The 25,640-nt window shown below is 39.0% G+C and overlaps 1 protein-coding gene across 4 annotated transcripts in view; it reads left to right on the forward strand.

The window, feature by feature from the left end:
* The window catches only part of LOC108408551 (serine/threonine-protein kinase TAO1-like), a 581,472-nt gene that overhangs the window by 48,206 nt on the left and 507,626 nt on the right, over positions 1-25,640 (forward strand). For all 4 annotated transcript variants that reach the window (XM_073229189.1, XM_073229187.1, XM_073229186.1 and 1 more), the window contains one exon: positions 13,699-15,273. The gene's annotated coding sequence lies outside the window, so the exon portion shown is untranslated. The remainder of the gene's footprint in view (positions 1-13,698; positions 15,274-25,640) is intronic.

Genomic DNA, 25,640 nt, shown 5'->3' on the forward strand with positions numbered 1-25,640 from the left:
ATCCATGCTCAGAAAGCGGCCTGAACCTAGAATAGGAAGACCAAATCCTAAATATTCTGGGGACAGTGCACATCAGACTTAAGAAAACAATTATCTTGTCAAATCAGTAATTCCTGAGGTTGGAATGATCTAAGTTTTATAATTGTTAGATGTATATAATGGGTGCCCCTTCCTCCATTTCCAGCACCTAGCAACCACTGTTTTGTTTTTTTGTCCATGCAGCTTTAACTTTTCCACAATGTGGCATACATGGGATCATACAGTATCTAGCGTTTTAAGTGGCTTCTTTCACTGAGTAGAATGCATTTGAGATTCATCTATAGCATTGCTGTTACCAGCCATTTGTTGCATTGTATTTCTGAGTAGTATTCCCTTGTATGGATGTTCCATATTTTATTTATCATAAGTCACCTTTTGAAGGATATTCCAGTTGTTTCCAGCTTGGGGATAAAGCTGTTATGAACATTCGTGTACACGTTTTTATGTGAATATAACATTTAATTTCTCTTGGGTAAGTATCCAGGTATGAGATTGCTGGCTAATAAGCTAAGTATATTTGAATTTAGAAGAACTGACAGGCTGTTCTCCATTGTGGTGTACCATTCTTCATCCCCATCAGCAATGTATGAGCATTGTGCTTGCCATGCATGCTCGCCAGCACTTGGGTTATTTTGGTTTTGTTTTGAATCTTAGCCATTTTAGTAAGTACTTAGTGATATCTTACTGTGGATTTAATTTAATTTTTCTAATGACCAGTGATATTGAGCATGAAGTTCCTTTTTTATATTTACAGTTATCATATAGTGTTCATGTTTTCCAATTAGTGTATCTGGTCAGCAGTGGTTCCCACACCAGCAGCAGCACAGCACCTGGAAGCTTCTTAGGCACCAGGACCTGCTGAAGCCGAAACTCTGGGAGTGGGGGTTGAGTTTTATCAGCCCCTCCAAGTGATTCTCCTGTGCACCAGAATCTGAGAACCATTGGCTTACAGTAGTGTCATTCACCCATCACTGGGTATCAGTATCAGATATGAACCTTAAAAATAAAATCAGAGTTTGGTCCCCATGCCCAGAGATTCAGGTTTCACTGGGTCTGGTGGGGCTCTGGGCCTTTTTTAAAAAAGTTCTCCAGGTAATGCTTAGGTACAAGGGTTGAAAATAATCTGCTCAAGGTTATTTAGCTAGACACTCTAGAGAATGCAAATCTGGTTTGCAATTCCAGATCCCTTGCAGCTTATTACCTAAAAGTAAAGATCTGTGTGTACATAGCATAGTTGTGGGCATATGTAAGTTACTCAGTAATTATTTAATGAATTAGATTGTATTTTATCTCCTGAGTTTGAGTATAAACTAACTTTATTATTCTATATCTGAGAGCTTCATTTTTATATTCCATCTTATACTTAACGTTCATTCATTCAGCAAGTGTTTATTGACTGTGCTGGGAATACAACAGCAAACAGAATAGGCAAGTTCCTGTGTTCATGGCACCTAGTTAGCTTCTACTTTATCTTATTCAGGTGGAAGTGAGTGCATCTCTTACTAAGTCTAAAACAAAGGTATCCACCTATAAGCATAAATGATAGCCTTAATAATTATATTTGTGTATTTGTTGTATTCAAGTACTTTCCTTCAGAGTTATTTGCCTTGTATTTGTTAAAACGTATATATTAGTCATGAAATTGTTTTCTAGATAACTTTTTATGTTTACTTATTTAATTCTTTAGATATATTGATAACAGTATTCAGGGGGTAGAGACTGTCCAACCCATGGAAAGAGCGTGGAGTTTGGAATTAGAAAGTATAAATTCAGATTCTAGCTCAGCCAAATAACAGTTGTATTTTTAAAGTTACTAATGGTTGGCATAAATTCTCAAGTGCAAGGAAGCAAGCTCAGAGTGTTATAGTCATTTTGCTAAAGGATGACAAGATTTTAATGAAGGAAGTAGAAAGTATTGCTAGACTGTCAAGTAGTTAAGGATGTTCTGTCATTGACAAGAGTGTGAAAAAATTAATGTTGATAGGAACGAATCACTTTTCAACACAATATTGATTTTGGCAACCTTTTCTTGATAGGGAAGCAGAGTCAAGAACAGCACTATTCTCATAATGAGCCATACTGTGTCTAGTGAAATGTACTTATAATGAGCAGATACAATGGAGCTGCAGCTGTCACTGTATGCTGTATGGCCTTTAATATATTAGGGATTCTCTTACTGGAGAGAATCAGCTCTGCTGTTTGCACCTACCTATTTAGTTAGCTTTTCTTTTAATCACCTAATAACGTATTTCAAATTATATATTGTTAGTGAACACACACCTCCTATAAGCAGAGCATTGTGCTAGGCACAAGGAACAGAGGCAGGTAATTAATGTGTTGGGAATGAGAGAAAAAGGACACTGGTCTCTTGAGATTGCAGGGTCCTAGAACTTGACATGCAAAATTTGAAGAAGAAATGAGAGTGGGGGTTGGTATGGGGGGAGGAGGCATAGGTAAAAGGTGCTGAGTAGAGTTTTAATGGAGTAAAATAAAGGTAGTTAATTTTTTAAGATAAAATAGTAAAGGTTTCAGAGTTAGATAAATGAGTCAATTTTCTTTACTGTGGGATTCCTTAGTCTTCATTTTGCAACTTGCAACTGGTTGGAAAGTCAGTCAGTTCAGTGAGAGCAGGCACTTGTCTGCTTTGATAGATACTGTCTGTGGTGCTTAGAACAGCATGGGACCAGTGCTTCACATGTATTTGGGGAATGAATGAAAGACTACAAAATGGGATTAAAACTTAGTTCATGGAACCTTTTTTCCCCCTGGGAAAAATATTCCATGGCAGCTGTTTCGACACGCAGTAGTCCTGGGAGTGAGGTAGTAGGTTGGATAAGGCATTGCATCCCTTTTCACCAAGGCTCCTTTAGGAGACCTGGGCAGCAGCCTTGCTCTCAGGATGAAGTGTGACTGCCGGTTGGCTAGAGGTGTTCCCAGACTTACTGACTACTCTCCTTTCCCAATTTGACCATTGGGTGCCTATCACTGGAAAGTACTTCCTTCCTCTTTAGCAAGGGGGACACTATTCTTTGACTTCATTTCAGTTGCGTAAAGCAGGAAACATACAAGTTATACTCAAGAACTTTGAATTCTTTCTCCCAACCATTGGCCTTCGTGACCCCCGTCTCTCCTGTTAGGTGGTAGCATCAGATATCCCCCCACTACACAGTGTATTAGGTTGACAATGCTTCTTAGATTTGATGGCATCATGGAGTCAAGAAAATATAGTACCAGCTTATTTAGGTAATATTTTCTTTCTGCTTCAGACCACAGTGATTTTTATCTTAAATTTATCCAAAGCAAAAAATTATTCCTACAAAGAGATGAATAGGAATTATCAGCCACTGAACAAGATGTGCTATCTGGGCCCATCCTAAAAAACCTCTGCCAATCCCCTCTTAATTTCCATGTGCTCCCACTGCTGAGGCTGCTCCATTTATTTTGGCCTCCTCCATGTTCCCTGCTCCTGACTTGCTGCCTGGCAGTTTCTGCCACAGTGATTGATCGTTCTAAGGTATTAATCTGGCCATGGTCGTCTGCCACATGGCCCCCTGGCCCTCCTGGAATAAAGGCCCTCCTGGCACCAGGTTTCTTCTTTTACTTTCTCACTACTCTCCTTTCTAGCTCTTTGATCCACACATTTGCAATTCCCAGAGAGTATTATGTTCGCTTTCACCTGCAGGTTTTACACTAGCTGATCTCTTTGTGGAATATTCTGTTTACTCCCTCTCTCTTTACTTGGTTAAGGCAAGTTCATCTTTCTGCCTTATCACAGATATCACTGATTTCAAGAAGTCTTTCCCAAGGTAGAGTAAGTACACATAGAATGTGGGACCTTTAAGGAAGTTTTAATGTGGAAAGTGGTTTAAAGTCTTCCTAATTTAACCGCAGATTAGGAAGATTAGCAGGTAAGATTGTTTGGCAAGAAGAGGAATTTGAAGCAAAGTTTATGGTAGCTTTGAAATATGCTAATTATTTGTTTAAATAGTGTACAAAATGGAAGCCAATACAGAAGTATCCAATTTATCATGTGATTTTGAACATGTATTAATACCACCCTTCAAAATAAAATATTCTGTATGCATGTGCTGCTTTTGGTGGTGGTACATGCTGGCACAGACATACTGAAATACTAACTTTCTCATCTTGACTGACTTCTTTGACTTGAATAACAAGTTCCCCCGTGACCCCACCTCTAAAAATAGAAAGTATGTTATTATGTTTTCAGAATTCCAATCTTTGAGAACCTGTGAACTGTTCTTTGTTTTTGCTCTGATGGCCATTGGCCTGCAGTTAAATTCTGGTAATTGCGTGGGCTGGCGATGTCATGGTTGGAGGAGAAGAGGAAGCCCCAAAGGAACAGAGGGTTGGGAGACGCATGTTAGAATTACAGGTTATAGATACCAACATTGTAGTTAATAGAATACACCAGCTGTATATGAGGATCAACCTTAAGCTTTGATAATACAATGATAATTTAAGATAGCTATAGTCAACTGAAAATCATGTGCAGAAGGTGTGCCAAGATGTTTTAAAAATGTTTTCCTGGTAATTGTACTTTTAGGAATCAATTCTAATAAAATAGTCCAAACTGCAAATGCTTTACCTACAAAGATATTCAGTAGGAAAATTTGAAAACAAGAGATTTGTGAAAATCATTTATCAAAACAATAAAATGTTTAGAAAATGCTTTATCATATATTGTTAAATGTTAAGGCAATATAAATATTGTATATGTATTGTGATCCCCATTACTGGGTAAGGAAGTACTGTAAGCCATGAACAGAAGTAGTAAAAGGCATAGGACCCAAGGACCAGCAGGTGATCCAGTCACATCATAAGTACATGGGAGATAAGATTAGAAGGGTAAGTTGGGGCTGAATTACAGAGTTTTTTGTTGCTTTGAATAGGATAGTTTAATTAGTAAGTCATGGGGTACATTAAGTTTTTCATTAGGTGAACCATCTGTTTAGACTTGAACCTTAACAAGACAGATCCAGATATGGTATTTATAGGATAAATTGAGATGGGAAGAGGTTTTGTTACAGTGGTCCAGTTGAGTACTGATAATATCCTGAATCATGTTGGGAAATAGGAAAAGAGAGAATTAATACAAGAGGTATTGTGGAGGTAAAACTGTAGGATTTGTCAACTTATTTAAAATAATAATAACAATAGATATAGCCAAATAAGAAATTGAAGATAACACTCAAGTTCTAGTTTGAGTAGATAAGAAAGAGGTGATGCCATTAAAAGAGGCAAGATGTCTCATGGAGAATCTGGTCTTTAAGTGACGTGGAAGGATAACTTTAATTAAAGTATATTATATTTAGGGTGCTGGGTTTGGGCATAGATCTTTACCAGATGGTTGGAAATGAGGAAGGTTTTGGTATAAAACTCTGGCTAATGAGAGGGAGATAAAGGCTTTCCACATGCTCCCAGAAGATGGTTGGAGTCATGGGGATAGATGACCCATGCAAGGGGAGAGTCCGAGAGTCAAGGAGAGGAAGAAAAGGAGGAGCCAGCACGGGATGCCAGGGGCTGGAAGGAGGAGCAAAGGGGCTTACGGTCAAAAACATTAAAGGGAGAAAGAGTTTTTCTTCTTAGCGTCATTTTCCTATTTTAGTTGAATTTCCTATTACCAGGGATGCGCAAATTTCTCAGTCTGATTCTGAAAGCTATTCATTTTTTTCATGTCTCAAAATTCGTTAACTGATTCTATAATCTAATGAGATGGGGAAATGGAAATAGCTATTTGTTTTTTAATTTTCTGCATTTATGCTCCTTGTTGGTAGTATTGATTTAGAGTTTTTCACTGCTTATTTTGCCCCTCCCAGTTATAGGTATTTAAAGCAATGAAGACTAGAGGTGACACCTGACTTCCCCCATCCAATTTTGTAAGCAAGATACACATGGTGTAAAGAAAAAAATCTCGTGGTGTATAAGGGGACAGTGATGAGGTGCACTAATTTATTAAATAATAGGTTTTAAAAAAATCAACCAAAAAGATTGCAAATACTCTTTATTTAGAAATTTTGCTTTAATCATAGTTAGTTATTTAATCATAATTAGATTTTAAGATTATTTAAAAATAAATATTAAACATATAGGAATGATCTACATTGGCTGTCTAAATCTTCCGTGGAATAGAAATTAGTATCGTGGCACCATGTAAGTGTTCAGTTTTAAATTAAATGTGATGACTTAGCTTTTGTTGTGTAACAAACCACATCAAAACTTAGTGACTCAAAATAACTGTTATTGGGCTTGTGATCCCATGGATTGGCCGTTGGGACTGGATTTAGCTGGGTGATCCTTCTGCTGGGCCAGTTAGGCTCCCTGATCGACTTGCATCTCTCCGTCTAGGACACCCTCAGTTGGAACAGCTTGTCTGCACCCCAGGTGGTCTCATTCCCCAGCAGACTAGTTCAGATTTGTTCCCATTATGGCAGGAGGGAGATAAGAGCCTCAAGAGTGGAGGTAGATCTCCTGAGACCTCGGCTTGGAAACTGGACAGTGTAACTTTTGCCAGACTATTGGTCAAAGCAATCACAAGGCAGCCCAACTTCAAAGGGTGGGAGAATAGACTCTGCCTCTCACTGAGAGGTGATAGCAAGTATTGTGGCCAGGTTTTCAGCATACCAACCAGCTCTTATTTGTTTGTTCATTTTGAATACTCAAATATCAGTTTTTAACTACTGAAACAGTACTGGCTTTCTGTGTGTGTGTGTGTGTGTGTGTGTGTGTGTGTGTGTGTGTGTGTGTGTGTGTGTGTGTGTGTGTTACTAACTCACAAAAGCAAGAGGTATTTGAACTGACCTCAATTTTTTGAGTCATTTGTTTGATCAGGGACATGTTTATTCAGATTTAAGTAAAACTAAACTACAACTGGTTTACTTATATAGTATTCGTTGAATATCTTCAAGTGGCTTATTGATGCCTGGCACTGGGCTAGGTATCTAGGAATACAGAAAAAAGAAATGTGGCTTTTTTTTCTTTTGTATTCTTATAGGATGGACAACATTTATTCAAGACAACAAATATTTATTGTTAATGTGTCAAACACTGGGCTTTAATCAAAGATAATACCCAGATGGGTATGACTTAGTCCTCTTAGTGGACAAGAGAAACATTTAAAATCACTGCAGTTCAAAGAAAGATAAGTGCCATGAGAGAAATACAAGCAGAGTGCTATTGAATTAGAAAAAGATAGGGAACAAATGAATCAGGATGCGATTCACATAATTAACACCTGAGAAGGGAGAGATCTTGGAAACCAGAGGGTGATGGCTTCATAGAGAAAATGAGTTTTGAACAAGACTTTGAAGAACAGGTAGAATTTGAATAAGTGGGGAGGTAGAATCCTACTCAGTTTAGGATTGAGTTGTGTTTTCCCAAGAAGATAATTATTTAATTAAAGAGAGTCATTTAAAGTGGCAGATATTAAAGAGCATGAGATAATACTGTACATGACTGTAGAAAGCATTATGCTGGGAAGACAGCTGGCAAATTTTTTTTCCCTCCAGTGGTGCCAAGACTTTATTTTCCTTCAGCAGATATTTGTGCGCTTTGGTTGGAAAATTGAGTAGAGAATATTTATTTCACTCTATAAGGGCAGTGCCCATTTCATTTTCACTGGGTAGTACTCTGCTTAGTCATGTATTGATTAAAAAATAGAAGCAAGGATTATGTCTCCTTGTTGACAAGGAAATCCAAAATTAGTGAAAGTAAGGAAATCCCCACTGAGTAATGTCAGCTGGTACTTTCTACAAGTATGTCTGGATCTATTTAAGAACTAAGCTGGTAAAAAGAAACTGGGGAAATTCGTTTCCTAAATTTGACAGGTAAATTTGTCTTTCAGATTTTCTGTTGTAGTTAGTCCTATTTAAACAATTTAAACTATTTTGAGAGGAATTGATTAAAGTGCATTTCACTTAATGCTAATTGAATAGTACAATATTTAAACCTATACCAGTTGCCAAAGTGCTCAAATAACTATATAATGAGTAATAGAATGTAAGAATTATGATTTTTATGTTAGTAAGTCAAAGGCAGTATTTCACTGTTTAAGTGGCATCGAAAGAACTTGAATCCATTGTCTAGTTTATCACTGCCTTTCCTTTGAAAGCAGTGATGCTCAACTAATACTGTCTTAACTTGAATGTTACCAGATGATGAATTTGTGTAGAACTCCTTGGGAAACTTTTCTACTACAGTTATTTTTAGTGATGGGCATTTTGAGAGTTTATAATAGTTTTTATAATTTTATCTATTTCAATAGCTGGAATGTGTGTTCATTTCAAAGAGAATCTATCATGGGGCTTTTCTAAATTGAAAAAAGCATGTGAAAGTATCTTATAAACTGCAAAGTCCTATACAAATAAGTGTAAGGTAGCATTATTATTCCGAGATTGGCACTTGTTCTCTCAGGGTCCCTAGTAGTAATTCACTGCTTAGTTCAAGAGCCACACTTTTTGAGTTCAAATCTGGGTTCAGCCCCTTAATAGCTGTGTAGCAATGGTATGCTCTTAAAAACCTTGCAGTACATTAGGTACTCCATTTAAGGTGGCCTAATAATAGTATACCTACTTCATAGGGTTGCTGTGAAGATTAAATGAATTAATATATGAAAGTGACTTAGAATAGTGACTTGGCACATATTAAATGTTATATAAGCGTTGGCTGTTGTTTTTATCAGCACCTTCATTATCCCTGCATCATGCATAACAGAGAGAGAATTGCCTTAGGCTATATGCTGCTCAAGTTTTTCTCTATGGAATTCCTCCTCTCTCCTAGCTTTGCATTTTCCTCAGATAGAGAACTATGCTAGATGTTGAGGACAGAAAACGGTGAGACTCAGTCCTTGTCTCACCGTTTTCTGTCCTCAACATCTAGCATAGTTCCTGGCTCATAATAGATATTCAGTAAGTGAATGGATTGCATTCTAGATTCATGCATATGACCTACTAACAGACAAGTGCCGTATGAGAACGTGGAAAAGGGAGTAGCGTTCAGTATTGGCATAACATTAGTCCCTTTCTGATCCACTTCCTCTTTGTAGACAAAAATGGCTTGTTCCTTTCTTCCTCACCTGGTTGGCCTCTAGGACACCTCCCCAGGCTTCCATACTGTCTCTCCCAGGAAGATTTCATTCAGAGTGCTTTCTGTGGGAGATCTTTGTTAACCAGTCCTGCTCAAGATAGCCCCTTCCTCTCTATAGCACTTCTTGTATATATATATTCCCTGCCCCTCTTTATAGTTTTTATCTTTTTGATAAAATTCACAAAAAAGACTATGTAGTGAAAAGTAGGGTCTTTGCCTCCATGGAGGCAGTTGTTGCCAATTTCTTATGTATTCTGGTAGAAATATCATTCTGTGTGTGTGTGTGTGTGTGTGAGAGAGAGAGAGAGAGAGAGAAAGAGAGAGAAGATGGTAGCATATTAGGCATACTGTTCTAATTTGCTTGTTTCACTTAATATATTTTGGGTATTCTGCCATGTCAGTGCATATAGGGCTTCTTCATTCTTTTTAATGGCCATATAGTAACTCATAATTTTTAACCAGTCTCCTGATGTTGGGATAATTGTTTGGTGCCGACATTGCTGCAGTAACTATTCTTATATCTACAAAATTCCATGTAAGTAGTCTATATCTGTAAGGTGAATGCTGGTGAAATTGCTGAGTCAAAACATATGTGAAATTTTAAATTATACTATGAAGGGCAAATTGCCTTTCATAAACATTACATTAATTGAAATTCCTATCAACAATGTATGAGAGAGACCATTTCCTACATAATGGCCAACTCAGGTGTTATTGAACATTTTGGTCTTTGCCACCTACATGTCCCAGATAAAGTGCTCTTACTCTGTATCATATTGTTCATTATCCTTCAGAATATTTCCATTTATCTCCCTTATATTATCAGCTCTTTGCAATTTAGGATAATCTGATATTTTCATTGACTTTGTATTCCTTAACTTTTAGGAGAGTTTTAGTTTCTGATGTTCTATCCCACTGGCCATGTATCCAGAGTTTTGGTGTGGGAAATATACTCATTCCAGTAGACTCATAGACACTGAGAAATAACTAGTGGTTACTAAGGGGGAGGAGTTGGGACAGGTGGGCGAGGAGGGTGAGGGAGATAAAGGGGCACAATTATTCACGATCACAGTATAAGTTATTCATGAGGACAGTAGTACAGCATGAAGTATATACTCAATGATTCTGTAACACCTTTCTTCATTGATAGATAGTAACTGTACTAGAGGGGATGAGGATTTAAAAATATGGTTAACTGTTGAACTACTGTGTTATACATTTGAAACCAACATACGATTGTTTATCAACAGCACTTCAATTAAAAAAAAAGAGCAAAGAGGAGGGGAGTCTAGAGAAAGGCTAGACTCTGCAAGGCTTCTCAAGACGTGTAAAGCATGGGGAAAAAAAAGAAAATATCATCATTCCATTATGCATCTTTGCATTGTTTCCCTCCATGATTACTTAGAAGTCATAGTGCTCTGTGAATGTTTATGGATTGATTATCTTATATGTGCAGAATCTATATATGTAATTTTGAAGCAGAGAGGGCTTTTGCTTTCTAAACATTTTATACCAGTCCTGCCTTTGTGTTAAATATTTTACTTTACATTATCAGTATCTGTTATATGTATCTATATATAGGAAAGATTGATAGTGCTCAAAGCCACCCCATTTACTACTGACTTTTCCCTTGCCAGAGATGCTAACTCTTGAAGATACCAATTAGATTTATGACTTGTTGCCTACTAGCCCTTGATAGAGCCTTTCTGGGTCTACACTGCAGAGCTGGGCAAGTTAGGTGGGAAGAACCTCTTAAAAGATGCTCTTCTTGGAGAATGAAGAAGTTCAGGGACTTGGTTGAGCTAACGGGGTGTCACACACAGAGCCGAGGCCATGAGAGCCACTGTGAGGGGACACCTAGTTCATAACCAGGATATTTTGTCACCTCTCCACAGACAGCAAGATGAGAAATGCAGAGAGGGCAACCTTGTTGTTAGCCAGGCTGAAGTTTGAGGGGAGGGAGGATCCAGGAAAGTGGTTCAGTATCAAACCACTGAAAGCCATTGCCAGGGCGTGAATTATTTTTACATGGGTTATAAATTTGGGATGGTTGGTCAGATAAAGAGATGGTGGGCTAGAAAGTACTGACTCACAGAATCTAAATAATCCCTTTATTAAGATAGCAGAACTGTGGGATAGGATGTCTCTGCTCTACACAGCTGTACAGTTTCTTATGCACTACATCTGAGCACCCCTGTCAAAGCGTGGGATGACTACATGCTGGCCTGTGCTCTAATCCCCAAAGTATGTACCTAGTGTGCCTGGAGGAGTGTGTGCCTTTTTTCTAATTCATCTGCTAATTCAAATGCTCAGGGTAGGCAAGCAGAGGCTTTGTTCCATGTACCTCATGGCATAGGCTTCCTGTGAAGAACATTCTCTAATCTGTTAAAAAATAATCTTAGAATGAATGAATAATAATACTTTCTGTTCTAAAAGTTACATTTAGCAGTAAATGATAACAACTGGTCATAGTTCAATTCCCTTTTATAAGATGAGAATGGGAAAGAAAAGAGCTTAAATATTTGGTGTTAAAAGAGTATGCCTCTTTATGAGAAAAGAATCTTGAACATTTGTAGGGCTTTTTTTTTCATTTTAAGATTTTATTCTCTGCTCCCTACCTAGTTTTCCCTTTGAGGACACCGGAAGCAAAATGAATCAGGCCATAGAAGAAGGTCCTTTCAGCCTTCATAGGTTACCAACATCTCAACATTACACATGAAGCAAGTCATGTTATTAATCACATTCTCACTTGGCCAAAGGGTTAGGTGTCCTGAAATGTGATTTGAATGCCCATCTCCTTCACAGGCGTGAGCTTCTCTCTGGTATTTTAATAAATATGCATTTTTATGGAGTGATTTAGTCCAGATTTTGTGTCATGAATATCAGAGTCTACCTAAGGTGCTCATGCTTTCCCACCTTCTCTCTCTCTTTTTCTAATGTTCCAAATCACACATTAGCCTGAAATGTGAGTTTTGTTTGGCTCACACAGTGTTGGGATTTGTTGTTTTTAAATGTGTTTAGATCAGAGCTGTACTTCTCAGTCAGACACCATTCTGACCATTCCCTTTGTCTTCTATCTGATACACTTTCACTGCTTTTCCTGGTAGGCATTCAAGTTTGCAGTTCTCCCTTTAAATGTAGGATACCCTATGAACATAGAATTAAGGCAGGAAATGAGAAGGTAGAGTACAGTTCTACCCCTAAGAGCTTTATAAAGAGGCATTTTACATTGAATAAAGAACTCTCCTATTTTCAGTGTTAAGAAATGTTCTTGAATCTAACCATTTTGTATCAATATCATTCCCACAAGCACTGTTCATAGTTAATTACTACCAGGCTGGTCTGGGCCTTACAGCAAAATAAATAGAAGGTTTGTGGACAGAATTAGGGAACTGTATCAAAGATTAGAGTACCAACAGTCAGTAGTAGGTCAGTCACTTCCAGCCAGAAAATACACAAATAATGAGTTCAAGACAAGTCATAGGTCACAGCAAGGCAGACAGACTGGGGCATAGTAAGAGCATCCAGGGCCTATGGGAGCAAGAGAACCTGCATCTGGGTCCTTAACATTAGGGCATACATGAACATTAAAGAACAAGGTCGGAATCAGCAGGAAAAGAGGCTGGAGCCAGGCTGAGTGGTGGGGCTCAGGGTTCTGATGGGGCTCCCAGGGTCCCAGACAAGGAAATGGGTCACCGAGAAGTGAGTACACAGCATTACATGAAAGAAAAATGTCTACTTTTTTACAGAGCAACCTCCTATGTTTAGGTTTTTCTTTTTAATGAGTAGACTATTTTTTAGAAGAATTTTAGGTTTAGAGAACAATTGAGCAGATAATACAGAGATTTCTGATAAGTTTCCCCCTACCCACTCCCAATTTTAGCATCTTACATTTTAGTGGTACATTGTTACAGTTGTTAATCCAACATTAGAACCCATCATTTATATTAGAGTTCACTCTTTGTGCTGTCTTGCTCTTTTGTGGTAAATATATATATATAACATGAAATTTACCATTTCAGCTATTTTTTGGCATGCAGTTCAGTGGCATTAAGTATATTCACATTGTTGTGCAGCCATCACCACTGTCTGTCTCTAGCACTTTTTCCTTATCCTATACTGAAGCTCATTATCCATTAACAATAACTGCTCTCCTACCCCTTGACTCTGGAAACAACTGTTCTACTTTCAGTCTCTATGTATCTGACTGAGGTACCTCATAAATGTGGAATTATACAAAATCATACTTTTTTTTTTGATTTCCTTGGTTAGATTTATGTCTAAGAACTTCATTCTTTTGGATACATTTGTAAATGGGATTGGTTTGTTAATTTCTGTTTTGGGTAGTTTATTTTTTTGTACATAGAAACGCAACGTTTTTCTGTATAATGACTTTACATGTTGCAATGTTACTGAGCTCATTTATTAAATCTGTTAGTTTTTTTGGAGTTTTAGTGTTTTTTTAAATAGAGTATCATGTCATCTGCAAAGGCTGACAATTTTACTTCTTAACAATCTGGATGCCTTTTATTTCTTTTTCTTGTCATTTGTGGCTAGGACTTTCCAGTACTATGGTGAATAAAAGTGCTGATACTGGACATCCTTGAATTGTTCCTGATTTGAGAGAAAAAGCTGTCAGCTTTTCACCATGGACTATGATATTAGCTGTGGGTAAGTCATATAAGGTCTTTTTTATGTTGATATAGGTTCCTTCTATACCAACTTTGGTGAAATGTTTTATCATGAGTGGATACGAATTTTGTCAGATCCTCTTTCACCATGTATTGAGATGGTTGTATAGTTTTTATCCTTCCTTTGGTTAACACGGTGTTTGCATGTATTAATTTGCTGGTAGTAAGCCATCTATGCATCCCTAGAATAAATCCCATTTGGTTTGGTGAATGATCCTTTAATGTATTTTTGAAGGCAGTTTGCTAATATTTTGTTGAGGATTTTTACAACTATGCTTTACAGGAATATTGGTGGGTAGTTGTCCTTTTTTTTTTTTTGGTAGTGTCCTAATCTTGTTTTGGTAACAGTGTGATTTTGGCCTCATAGAAATGAATTTGTAAGTGTTCCTTCCTCTTCAATTTTTGGGAATAGTTTGAGAAGATAGGTATTAACTCTTCTTTCAATGTTTGGGTGGAATTCTCCTATGAAAACATATTGGACTTTTGATTGTGTGGAGTTTTTGATTACTGATTCAATTGGTTGCTAGTTGTTAGTCTGTTCAGATTTCTATTTCCTCCAGAACAGGTTTTTAACATGGTATGATTCTAGGAACTTATCCATTTCTTCTAGGATGTCAAAATTATTGCCATATAATTTTTCATACTTATCTCTTCAATCCTTTGTATTTCAGTGGTGTCACTTCTCTTTAAATTTCTATTTCTGATTTTGAGTCCTGTCCTTTTTATTTCTTGATAAGTCTAGGTAAATGTTTACCCATTTTGTTTGTCTTCAAAGAATCAGTTCTTTCATTCTTCTTTTACACTTTTTTTTTTTTAGTGTTTATTTCATTTACTTGCACTGTGATTTCATTTTTTTCCTTCTATTTTCTGTCTTCTAACTTTTGCCATCGGTCGGGGGCGGGCCTGCGCCGTGGCGCCTCGCGCTCATTGGCCGTGAGGGCCGTCTGTCGGGGACGGACAGCCGTTGGGCGCAGATTGCGTAACCCTGGGGCGGTGTAGTAGCTGCAGGCGCCGCCGCCGCCTTTATTCAACGGTCAGTAGCATCATGAGCGCCGCAGGGATACCAGCCGCCGCAGCGCCTTCCCTGCTTCGGGCCGCCGTAACGTCTGCGCAGCGGGCCGACGGAGACCAGATGATGGGCCCGCGAAGTTCTGGGCCCGCACTGTGCTTGGCTGCGCCTTCCTGCCGACCTTGCCCCCCAGCCTTGGATCGCCGCCTCGCACCCGCTGGGCTCCCGGCGCCGCACTCGCCCCTTCTCGGCTCTCCCGCGCCGGGCGGACGGCGGCGGTCGGCCCGGACTTGGAGCCGCTGGCCCGGCCGACCGGACTTCAGAGACCTCGACTGAGAAGCGGCTCCCGCTTCCGCGGATCTGCGGTGGAGGTTCCAGAACGGGTCCCACTTCAGGGGTGAAGACGACAGCGACGGCTCTGCGGGCTGGAAGGTACGTGGCCGCGGGGCGCGGCGGGACCCCTGCCTCCGCCTGAGGGCACGGGGAAACCGGACAAGGGGGCGGGCGGCCGTGCGAGTTGCTCGGCGGTCAGCGCGTGGCCCGTGGGGCCGGGAAGCGGCCGACGCGGGTGGTGGGCTCGCGGGGCCCGGCCGGGGTCCTGGAGTGGGCGCGCTCCGCCGGAGGGGCCGCCCGGGAAGGGAGGGAGCCGAACAGGTCCAAAATCATCCTTTTGTGTCTGGCTTATGTCACTTAGCGTAATGTCTTCAAAGTGCATTTGTGTTATAGCACATATCAGAATTTCATTCCTTTTTAAAGACTGAATGATATTCCACTGTGTGTGTGTGTGTGTGTGTGTGTGTGTGTGTGTGTGCGTGCGTGCGTGCGTGCGCCTGCATACCACATTTTGTTTATCGATTCATCTGTCAACAGACACTTGGGTTGTTTCCACCTAATGGCGGTAGTGATGCTAATGAAACTGGTATACAAATATCCGTTTGAGTCCCTAGTTATAATTTTTATACCCAGAAGTGGAATTACTAGATCAAACGGCCTATGGGTTTTTGACAGATGTGTAATGTTGTGTATTCACCATAATAATATATAGAATAGTTTTACTACCCTAAAATCTCATGCTTCAACTATTCATCCCTCCCTGTCTTTGCCTCTGTGGAGATTTAACTACTGTTTATAATCCTATAATGTTGAACTTTCAGGTAAAGAATAGGTTGTCTGAACTGTAAGTAGAGTTAGTGAAGTCAGTGATCGAAGGAGTCAGAAAGCAAAACATTCTGATAATGTATGTATGTCCCTTAGGCTTTCATAGTCTGAAAATTACCAGTGCAGTAAACATACACATAACAAACACAGAGCTTTAGAATGTATGGGCTTCAAATAAGGTGTTTTATGAATAAAGAGTTTTGTATTCTATCCGTTTATTCCTCAGAGATTTTTTAAGCACCTGCTCTACGCCAAGCCCTGTGTTAGATGCTTCCCATAGGACTGAAAGATTCCATGCAAGCAAGTCAGAGACTGAGTCTCCATCTTTTGCACTACCAGGGAACCCCTTTCACAGTTGTTCTCCAAGAGCCATGTGTTTTTAAAGACGTCTGTTATCTAACTACACTTGTGTGAGGCTTTTCCAGTTCATTGAAAAGAGCTTTTAAACCATTATTTTAATGTTCACGGAGCCCTAGAGGTGGAGGTGTCTTGTTAAGAGAACAGGTCAGTGTTTTTGTTCAGAGCTGGGCTCTTGGATGAGGCTGGTCTGTGTGACTTTGTGTTCCCAGTCGTATCATTACAGCTGCCCTGAGCTGCAGTGAGCTCCTTCGTGTGGCTGTTTTCCAGACCTGCCTCACTCAGATTACCATTTCTCTGTCTTCTCCAGTTGCTTGCTGACCTAGACTTTTCCACTATACTTCCTTTGTGCCAGTGACCATTTAAATGTAAAAAACATTGTACTAGGATAGAACACGAAGAGAAGAAAAGGCTCTTAAACTCCAAGAGACTTTATTTGGTACAACAGTGGTCTCCACACATTTTAGACTGTTCTGCCCCCTGAGAAAGAGCATAGGCCTCTGATATTTGTTGTATTCATATTTATGCATGTCCTGCTTAATGGCAGTATATATTATTAGTGAAATCGAATTATTTTTCATTTTTAGATCAAAGCTAATTTTGAATAGCAATTTTGAAAGCTTGTATACTAAGGGGCATACATCCTACTTTAAAACCCGGAGCTGAGATAGCTAGCTTTAAGATTTTTTCCTGAGCAAAATGCCAAACCCCCTTATCTGACCATAGTGTAGATTCTATATAGTTAGTGCTGAGATTCTAGCAGCTTTATTGTAAACAGGCAGGTGGATTCATTAGGAAAGAATCCTAGTATCTGTTTCTCATTCACTGTGCTCTCCAAGTCTTAGAGCTCCATATGCATTGGAATAGAAATAGCATATTTTGAAAGAAATTGGGATATTTTTGGATCAATCAGATGCTAGCCATTCATCTCTCACAACCAGTATTTTTTGAACACTTTCTGAGTGTTCACATTACCACATTAGCAGACTCTGACCATTCACTATGCATGATACTGTATAATGAATTCATTTGGTATCTGCAGTCCACATTTTCTACTGTTCTTCCTAGATACTTTTTAAGCATTTCAGCCCTGTAGCTGCACAGAGAAATATAAGTGGTTGTGACCCTTAACATAGGGCCAAATAAAATCTGCAAACAGCAATCTGCCAAAGGTACTTTAATGGTACAAACTTCAAAACTTTTGAGGTCTGGAGGGGTGGGTAGATGAAAGGAGATGGAAGAATAGCCTGGGTTGCATTTAGCATTCCCAGTGTCTGAAAGCCTGGATATAAATGAAAGATGAGCATTTCTACTTAATTTATCTGGCTGTATTTCTGTGCCTAATGGCTGCATATATACCATAAACACTGTGAAGAAGCAACCATGGAAACACTTGTTTTCTTGTTGGGCTAAATTTACTCTGGGTTGAATATTAACACAGTGCCTGGCAGTACTTTAAAAGCAAAAATAGTTTAAGTGTGACTACTCTGAGTCAGTCATTTACTGCTAGTGTGGCTATACTGCCTAGAGCTTGACATTGAACAAGTTGGCAGCTTGTGTTGCTACATTTTTTCTAGGAACTTTGGACACATTTCATTCTTGTGAATTTGCTTGTGCAAGGATATTAAATAGAATAATATGTTTATTTTGTTTCAAACTCAAATAAATTTGAGAATGGTGAAACTCAAGTATTTTTCTTAAGCTTTCTGGAAAAGCTGGATTCTCAGAATTCTGTGGTTGCAAGACTTTATTTTATAAAGAATTAATAAAGTGTCATGGAGGTTTTAGATGCTTGGGCTTTTGTGATCGAAACATCATACTTCCTGAAAATCATTCTAAAAATGAACCTGGTAGTACTTCCAAGTAGGACTCATTAATTTTCTGACATTACCTGGCAAAATGGATTGTGCCATTCAGAAAGCTTCTCTTTTAAAAAAAAAAAAATAGGGTGAGATGTGCATCATAGCCTGCCTTGTAGTTAAGTTGGGTGTATGTCTTGTAAACTTCTCTCTTGTTATTAAAGGTTATTTAATGAGAAGTTCATTGGTTTTGAAAAGCAGACCAAACCCACCCACGGGATTTCTTTGGCCCTTTAAATGTATTGCTTGCGTTTTCCTGAGTAACCGTGTGGCTGAGAAGGGCGTGAGTTTGTTGGCTGATGGGAGGAAACCCTATGAAGGATCAGTTGATCTCATCTGGGCTGGGGTCAGGAATGGCTAAGCATCTAAAACTGTGTATAAGAGAATGGTTTTCCTTCTGTGTTGCATTTTAACATGTTTTTATGTTTAGTTTTTGGAGTTGCCTAACAGTATAATTTCAGTTGGGGCTCAGTTTCAGCTCTTTTATTATAAACTGTAGGGAACATGATTTTTTTTTCCTACTAAAAGCACTAACTATCATTTTGCCTTAGGATTTCAATGATTTGTATAGAAAGAGTTTTCCTGTGGCAACCTAAAACCAAAATGAACCCAACATGATGCTTGATATTGTTTTGAAATTGTTTTACCATAAAATTCTTACATGGGAATATGTAACTCTGGCAGAGAATTTCAACATAGTTGCATAAAGTGTGTTTCATATTACAACTTGTTCTTGACTTGACTTCATTGAAATTAGTAAAAGGACTCTTTCAGAAGGATCTGGTGAGTTAGCATCATTACTAAAAAAAAAAGTAAGGAACTTACTCATAATGTATCCTGTGTTGCTAAGTTTTCAAAGTTAGCTATCTCAACCACACCCAAAAGCCCTTTCAGAAGACTGAAATCCACTTACTCATTTTACACTGGCTTAACATTCTTCCCAAAAAAGTAAAAAGTAAAAGAGCTGAGATCAGTATGACTTTTTCCTGGGATATATGATGATTTCATGAAAAAACTAACATTTGGAAATGGAGTTGCTGCCGAGTCTTGAATGTAATATGTAGTTCCTTATTCTGTGGTTAAAGAGATCCTTTAAAACAGGGCTTTTTTTCTGACATGGGCCCTGTGGGTGATAGAACTATCCCCAAGGTGCTTTTTGTATCCCAGCTGGGTACATCACCCTGCCCTAGATCTAGAGGAGACAGTGTAGTCCTATAGCATCCCCCTATGTTGTGGTCCATGGACCCTCTGCTTCTACATTTTGGAAGCATATAAATGAGTTATTTGTATAGCTTGAAAATTAACTCAGATTTAATTAACCAACCCTTTTCTGGTTGTAAACTGGTTATAGTCTGAGTCTTAGTCTAGCTCAGTAGCCAGTCTCTTATTTTTGCAATTGCACAGATGTGTCTTGTCTGTAGAAATTTATTAAGATAACGTGAAGTCTTCATGTGGGACCTAGCATAAAGTAGGCACTCAGTAAAAGCTCATTAAATATGAATTTATTTATATGATAAATATTAACAATTGCTCACATTATTTGGTCTGCAAAGTTTTGTTCCTTTCCTTTCACTTCTGTACTGAAACACTTACTGAGCTCTTATATGCCAGAAAGAGACATTGGAGACAAAAAATGAATAAGCCTTCAAGAAATACATTGTTAACTTTGAGAGGCAGACATACAGATTATGAAACACATTAATCATATGCCTTATTTTTTCAGTCTAGGCACAAGGATGTCATGACTTTGCAGTAGTAACTTTTTTTCTTTTTATAACCATTAACAAATACTGACCTTCTCTGAGCACTTACTGTGTGCCAGCTCTATTCAGGGTGCTATGAGGTCAGTGGTGATATCATGCCCATTTTACATAGGGGGATATTGAGGCTTATTTAGGTTGAACAAATTACCCAATTTCATCTTTATGGCTCAAAACCGAGGAAATGTGGCTGCAGAGTTCATGCTCTTAATGATTATGTAAACTGCTTCTTGTTGGTTGGCTTTATTGAGGAAAAAGAAAAAACTCTTAGGAGAAAATGGGAAGTTGGTGAAAATGTGATCTCCTTAGTGGGATTTTCTTTTTTTTTTCTTTTAATGAGTGATTGTTTCGTAGTACTTTAGCTAAAATCTGTGTTGTTAAAACAAAGTGGGCTTCATAATGGGCTACGTCTGAGAATGATTTACCACATATCCAGCATATCTTTCTTAGGCCATATGTGCTAATCCCTACAGTGAGCCAAGCCTGAGAACGTAATGTCCTTCCACGTTACCTCAGAGACTAAAATCAGCTCTTACACCTGCGCCGGGTTCTGCCATGCGGGGAGGCCCCATGGGGCAGTGCCTGGGGACAGCTCAGCAAAAAGTAAAGCTTCCCTCTGAGCAAGGCAGAGCTGTTTCTGTCTGTGGCTCTGAAGTTCTCTGACAGCCCTTCTGTCCTTTTCTTTCTGTCCTCTCAATCCCATTCACCTCAAACCCGGTGATTCTTTTTTAGAGTGCACACTACTGAAGAGTTATTCAGAGCCTGGTAGCTCTTGTTTCTTTCTTGGCTTTGTCCAAGTTCCTGAGAACCGCAAGCAAAGTGGAAGAAATGCAAAGCATCAGTCAGACTGTTCCCACATCCTCTGGTTTGTCAGGACCCCCTCCCTGAGAAGCAGGGTGGGTCCAAAGGTGCAATGAGCAAATCAGCTTCTCCAGGGAGGTCCCCCACCATTTGTTTCATATTATGTTTTGGGGTGCATTTGTTTTCATTTGGTAGGGTACTCCCTTTTTATTTCTTGGTGTATCTTACAAGAAAATGTCTCTTAACATTGTACGTATTTACTGAACAAAGTCATTTGCGAGAACATTGCAGCTTTCACTTCAGGCAGCCCAGCTTTTGGCAGTTGTAGACATTAGCATCTCTTTGATGAGGTGTGGATGACACGCTTTTACTAGAGAATGAATGCATTTCCAGGTACAATATTAGTGTTATCTTATTTTTCAAGTAGTGATTTCTGAAAGATGAACTTTTTCATGGGTTGTTACACTTTTATCAAATTGTATCACTGTGTCTTTGAAGTCACCCTCCCTTAGCACCCACATGGGTAACACTTAACTGTCATTTATACTCTTGATTCAGTATAACCTTTATTTATTTATTTATTTTAAAGTATACAGTTTTCTTGAAGAAAACCAGAATGAAACATTTTACTTGAGCATTTTCTTGGCACGTTAAACTGACAGACTGGGAGACAAACTGGTGCACTATGGAAATAAATGCATTCCCACCTTGAGGGCACCATGGCTTTTGACCACATATTCTCATGGCCTCGTTTTTGTGTGAACTTTCTTTTAAACATGTCCAATACTGACGTTTTAAAATAACATTTTATAAATTTGCCAGAAAGGGAAGGTGACCATCCAATTATCAGGTGGTAAATTCTAATCATGGGACATTTGCGTGGGTCACCTGTAATTGAAGACAAGTGCATCCTTTGTAATTGAAGAGAGTACAAATGAGGACATTAATGGCCAGGAAGAGAAAGTGGAGAGGTGAGCAGCTGCTCCCTCTACACTGGACCCCTCCTGTCTGGAACCAGGATCAGCTCTAGATCTCATCCTTGATGCTGGAGGGCCTTGGAGGTTGGGGAAGCCACTCTGGGTTGGTGTTTCCCTGGGTTTTCACTTCCTGACTCCTGGTGGAAGGAATACCACTTGTCGCAGAGTGCGTGGGAGTGACTCTTGAGAATAAAAATGTAGTTTTAGAAATGAAGTGGTGGGAATTAAAGAGGGAGACATACGGGAATAAGTACAAGAGGGGGAGAAAATTTCAAGAGGAAGTCACAGGCAAGGAAGAGCCGCTTTGCCTCTCTCCTTACTCCTCCCTATTTGACAGTTTGGTTATTTCTGCTCTCTCCCTTGGCTTCATTTTTTCTCTGCCCTGTTGGTGGCACTACCCTTTGAAACTTGTTCTCTCCTCCCTCTCTCCTATTAGTTCTGTTCTTCCCAACTTCTCACCCCCCATCAGCTTCGTTTAATGGCCCGTCATCCCGCTCTGCAGAGGGGTCTACCCCTGCGTGCCACATTCATGGCCATGTCTGGTGCAGTCTGCGATACCTGTGGTGACTCGGAGTCAGTTTTACAATCAGCCTTTACTACCGAACAAACTTAGGCAGACCTCCCGTGTTCCCTTTTAGGCAGAATGAACCCCTGCACTCATCCTTGTCCGTCTTCCAACTGAGGGGACAGCCTCCAGGTCCATGAGACCCGAGACCCAGGTCCTGCCACGTCCTAGACGTTGTGGTCGAGATTCCATAAACCATGTCTGCATCAGTTCTGCAAGTAATGAGAGAAAATGAGGATTTTCCTGGTCTGTGGATAGGGTAGCTGTGGCTCAGAGAGAGCAAGTCACACAGCCAAGCAGCAGCCGAGCTGGATGTCAGCTGAGTCTTTCCCCCTCCAGAGCTAGGACTTACTTCTCTGCCTACCAAATAACTAGTCAAATGGGTACTTACTCTGCTTTCTGTTCAAATTAAGGGCAACTTTTATCAATACCTGCTAAACTACAGCATTAACTCTTGGTTTTTAATGATGTCTGCATGAATATGTTGCAATTAATATTAAAAATCAGAGTCTTTTACTGGGCTAATAAAACAATTTTACTTATTTGCAAATCTGACTAAAGTTTAATTAGAATTTCTTTATATTTAATCTTTCAGAAATTACTTTGCTAACTATATAATTGTGTATGTAGCACATTCAGATAATACAAGGGACAAAAAATAAAAATCACCTATAATCTCCCCACTTCAAAATAACCACATTTTAACATCTTCTGTATTTCCTTAGTCTTTTTTTCTCCAAGGTATATACTTGCAAAATTGGAATCAGCTTTATGTCCTGATTATTTCACTCATATAGTGTGAGCTGATGAAGTATTTGAAAACATGATTTTAAAATGATTCCTAATATTCATTTTATGTGTGTACCATGATTATTCCTCTTTGAATCATCACCCCACTATTAGTATTCATTCACTGGTAGCCCATCAGTGGATAACAATTGATACCAATTTTTAAAATCAGTTTGGTAGTTTGAAAGTAATACCTTGCTATATACATTGAGTGTGAAGTTTCAAAAAATGTGCCATTTTAGGTCATGTCTTCATTATTTTTAATAAATATATTATAAAGATTAAAAATGGTGTGTTTTTCAGGGAGAAGTTTTCTAAAAACTACTTCCAAAGTTAGAACAAGTGATTGGTATTTTGTGCTGATAAAAGTTAAGTCCTTTTGAATATGTTTTTCATACATATATTTATTCAATCAGCCAACATTTTAAAAATCCCTTCCAGTAAAAGGTGTTAATTGCTGAGAATAAAAAGAAGAAAAGTATGATTTCTGCCTTTGAGAAGCTTGTAATTGATAAAGGCAACATGTGTATAAATGTAATTTTATATTTAATTTAAATAATAATATTATGGTACAAAGAAATAAACACTAAAGTAAAGCTGCAAGCAGTGTAAAGGGAGAACACAAAGGAAAAGTGGTTAATTCTGATCCATGGAATAAAGGGAAGACTTCCTGGGAGTTGTTAACATTTGAGCCAGGCTTTGATGCATGGGTAGAATTTCACTCGGAGAAGGCAATAAAGGGCATATGAGGCAGACAGTATAATATTATCAGAACCACAGGGGCCTGAGAGTGCATGTCATATTTGAGAAAAGCAAATGTCCCAGAGAGGGGTGTGTAATGTGCCAGGATTATGGGAGCAGGAGTAGTGGAAGCGAGGCAGAAGGCAGTAGTAGTGGATGAACCTAGAGCGAGAAGGGGTAAATTGATGATCAGTTAGTGTTTGCCTGGCTTTGTGCTAAGTTCCTTCTCATGTATGATCTCATCTGATTTACATGACAGCTTTGTGAGCTGTTAATACCACCCCTCGAAGATGGAAATAAAAGCTGAGAAAGCCTAAGTGATTTCCCCCAAAGCTTATAAAGGGCAGAAGCAAAAATCGATCCAAGGCCTGAAGTTTATGCTTTTTCCTGACTACCTCCTAGGTTGGAATAAGAGTATAGAAAGCCCTGAAAACTGTGTTAAGATGCTAGTAGGTATTGCTGTATTTCTATGAGTGATATTACTGGCTAGTGAAGGTATTTCTAGTGGCGGAGCAAAGGATGAGTTGGAAAAAGATACTGCAAGTAATGAGACAAGACAGATAACTACCACAGAAATCCAGGCGAGACATGGAGCGTCTTGGACCACTGCAGTGGCAGGAGAAATGGAAATGAAAACAGAAGTGGAAGAGACTTGGAGAGAGAATCTAAGCACTTAGATTCTAAGTGGTCTAAAGAGGAGACTAGATTAGTAACTCAACTTTTTAAAAAAGTCACAGACCCTTAACAGTTAAATAGCTTCAAAGTTAAATATTTTTGAGCATGTATCCAGTATAAAGTTTTAATATTTTAACCCCCCCCCCCCCGCCTCCCAGTGGGTTTTCTTGTGCATAGCCATTTTAGAGATCACTGGAATTAATTAAGAAGAATGGGTGTTTGAGAGGTTGGCAGGAGGAAAGGGCAGAAGCAAATGAGAGTCTTGGTTTTGGACCTACTGTGTTCAAGATACCTAAAATAGTACAGTCTTTTGACAGTGCTTCATACAAAGTTGGAAGTAAGTATTAAAGATTTTAGGAATTAAAATGGTGTCAAGCGTATGTTCTAGGTGAAATTCAGCTTTATCCTCAAAAGGGAGTTCACTATATGTATTTTTTCCTAGTCCTTCTTTCTGTATAAGAATAATGATGGATTAAAAAGTAAAGAGTCAAAAACATATGCACCCCTATGTTTATTGCAGCACTATTTACAATAACCAAGATATGAAAGCAACCTAAGTGTCCATCAGTAGATGAATGGATAAAGAAGAGGTGGTACATGTACACAAGGGAATACTATTCAGTCATAAGAAAGAAACAAATCCTACCATTTGCAACAACGTGGATGGAGCTAGAGGGTATTATGCCCAGTGAAATAAGTCAGGCAGGGAAAGACCAATACCAGATGATTTCCCTCATTTGTGGAGTATAGCACTGAAGCAAAACTGAAGGAACAAAATAGCAGCAGACTCACAGACTCCAAGAAGGAACTAGTGGTTACCAGAGGGAAGGGGTGGGGAAGGGCAGGTGGGGAGGGAGGGAGAAGGGGATTGTGGGGTGTCATGATTGGGAAGACAGTGTAGCTCAGAGAAGACAAGTAGGAACTCTGTGGCATCTTACTACACTGATGGACAGTGACTGTAATGGGGTGTGTGTGGGGGACTCAATGATAAGGGTGAATGTAATAACCACATTGTTTTTCTTGTGAAACCTTCGTAAGAGTGTATATCAATGAAACCTTAATAAAAAAAAGTTAAGAGTCTTATTATTTTTAGCTACATATTTCACTTGGTTGTTTT

This window comes from Manis javanica, chromosome 2, assembly GCF_040802235.1.
Source record: "Manis javanica isolate MJ-LG chromosome 2, MJ_LKY, whole genome shotgun sequence".
Lineage (NCBI taxonomy): Eukaryota > Metazoa > Chordata > Mammalia > Pholidota > Manidae > Manis > Manis javanica.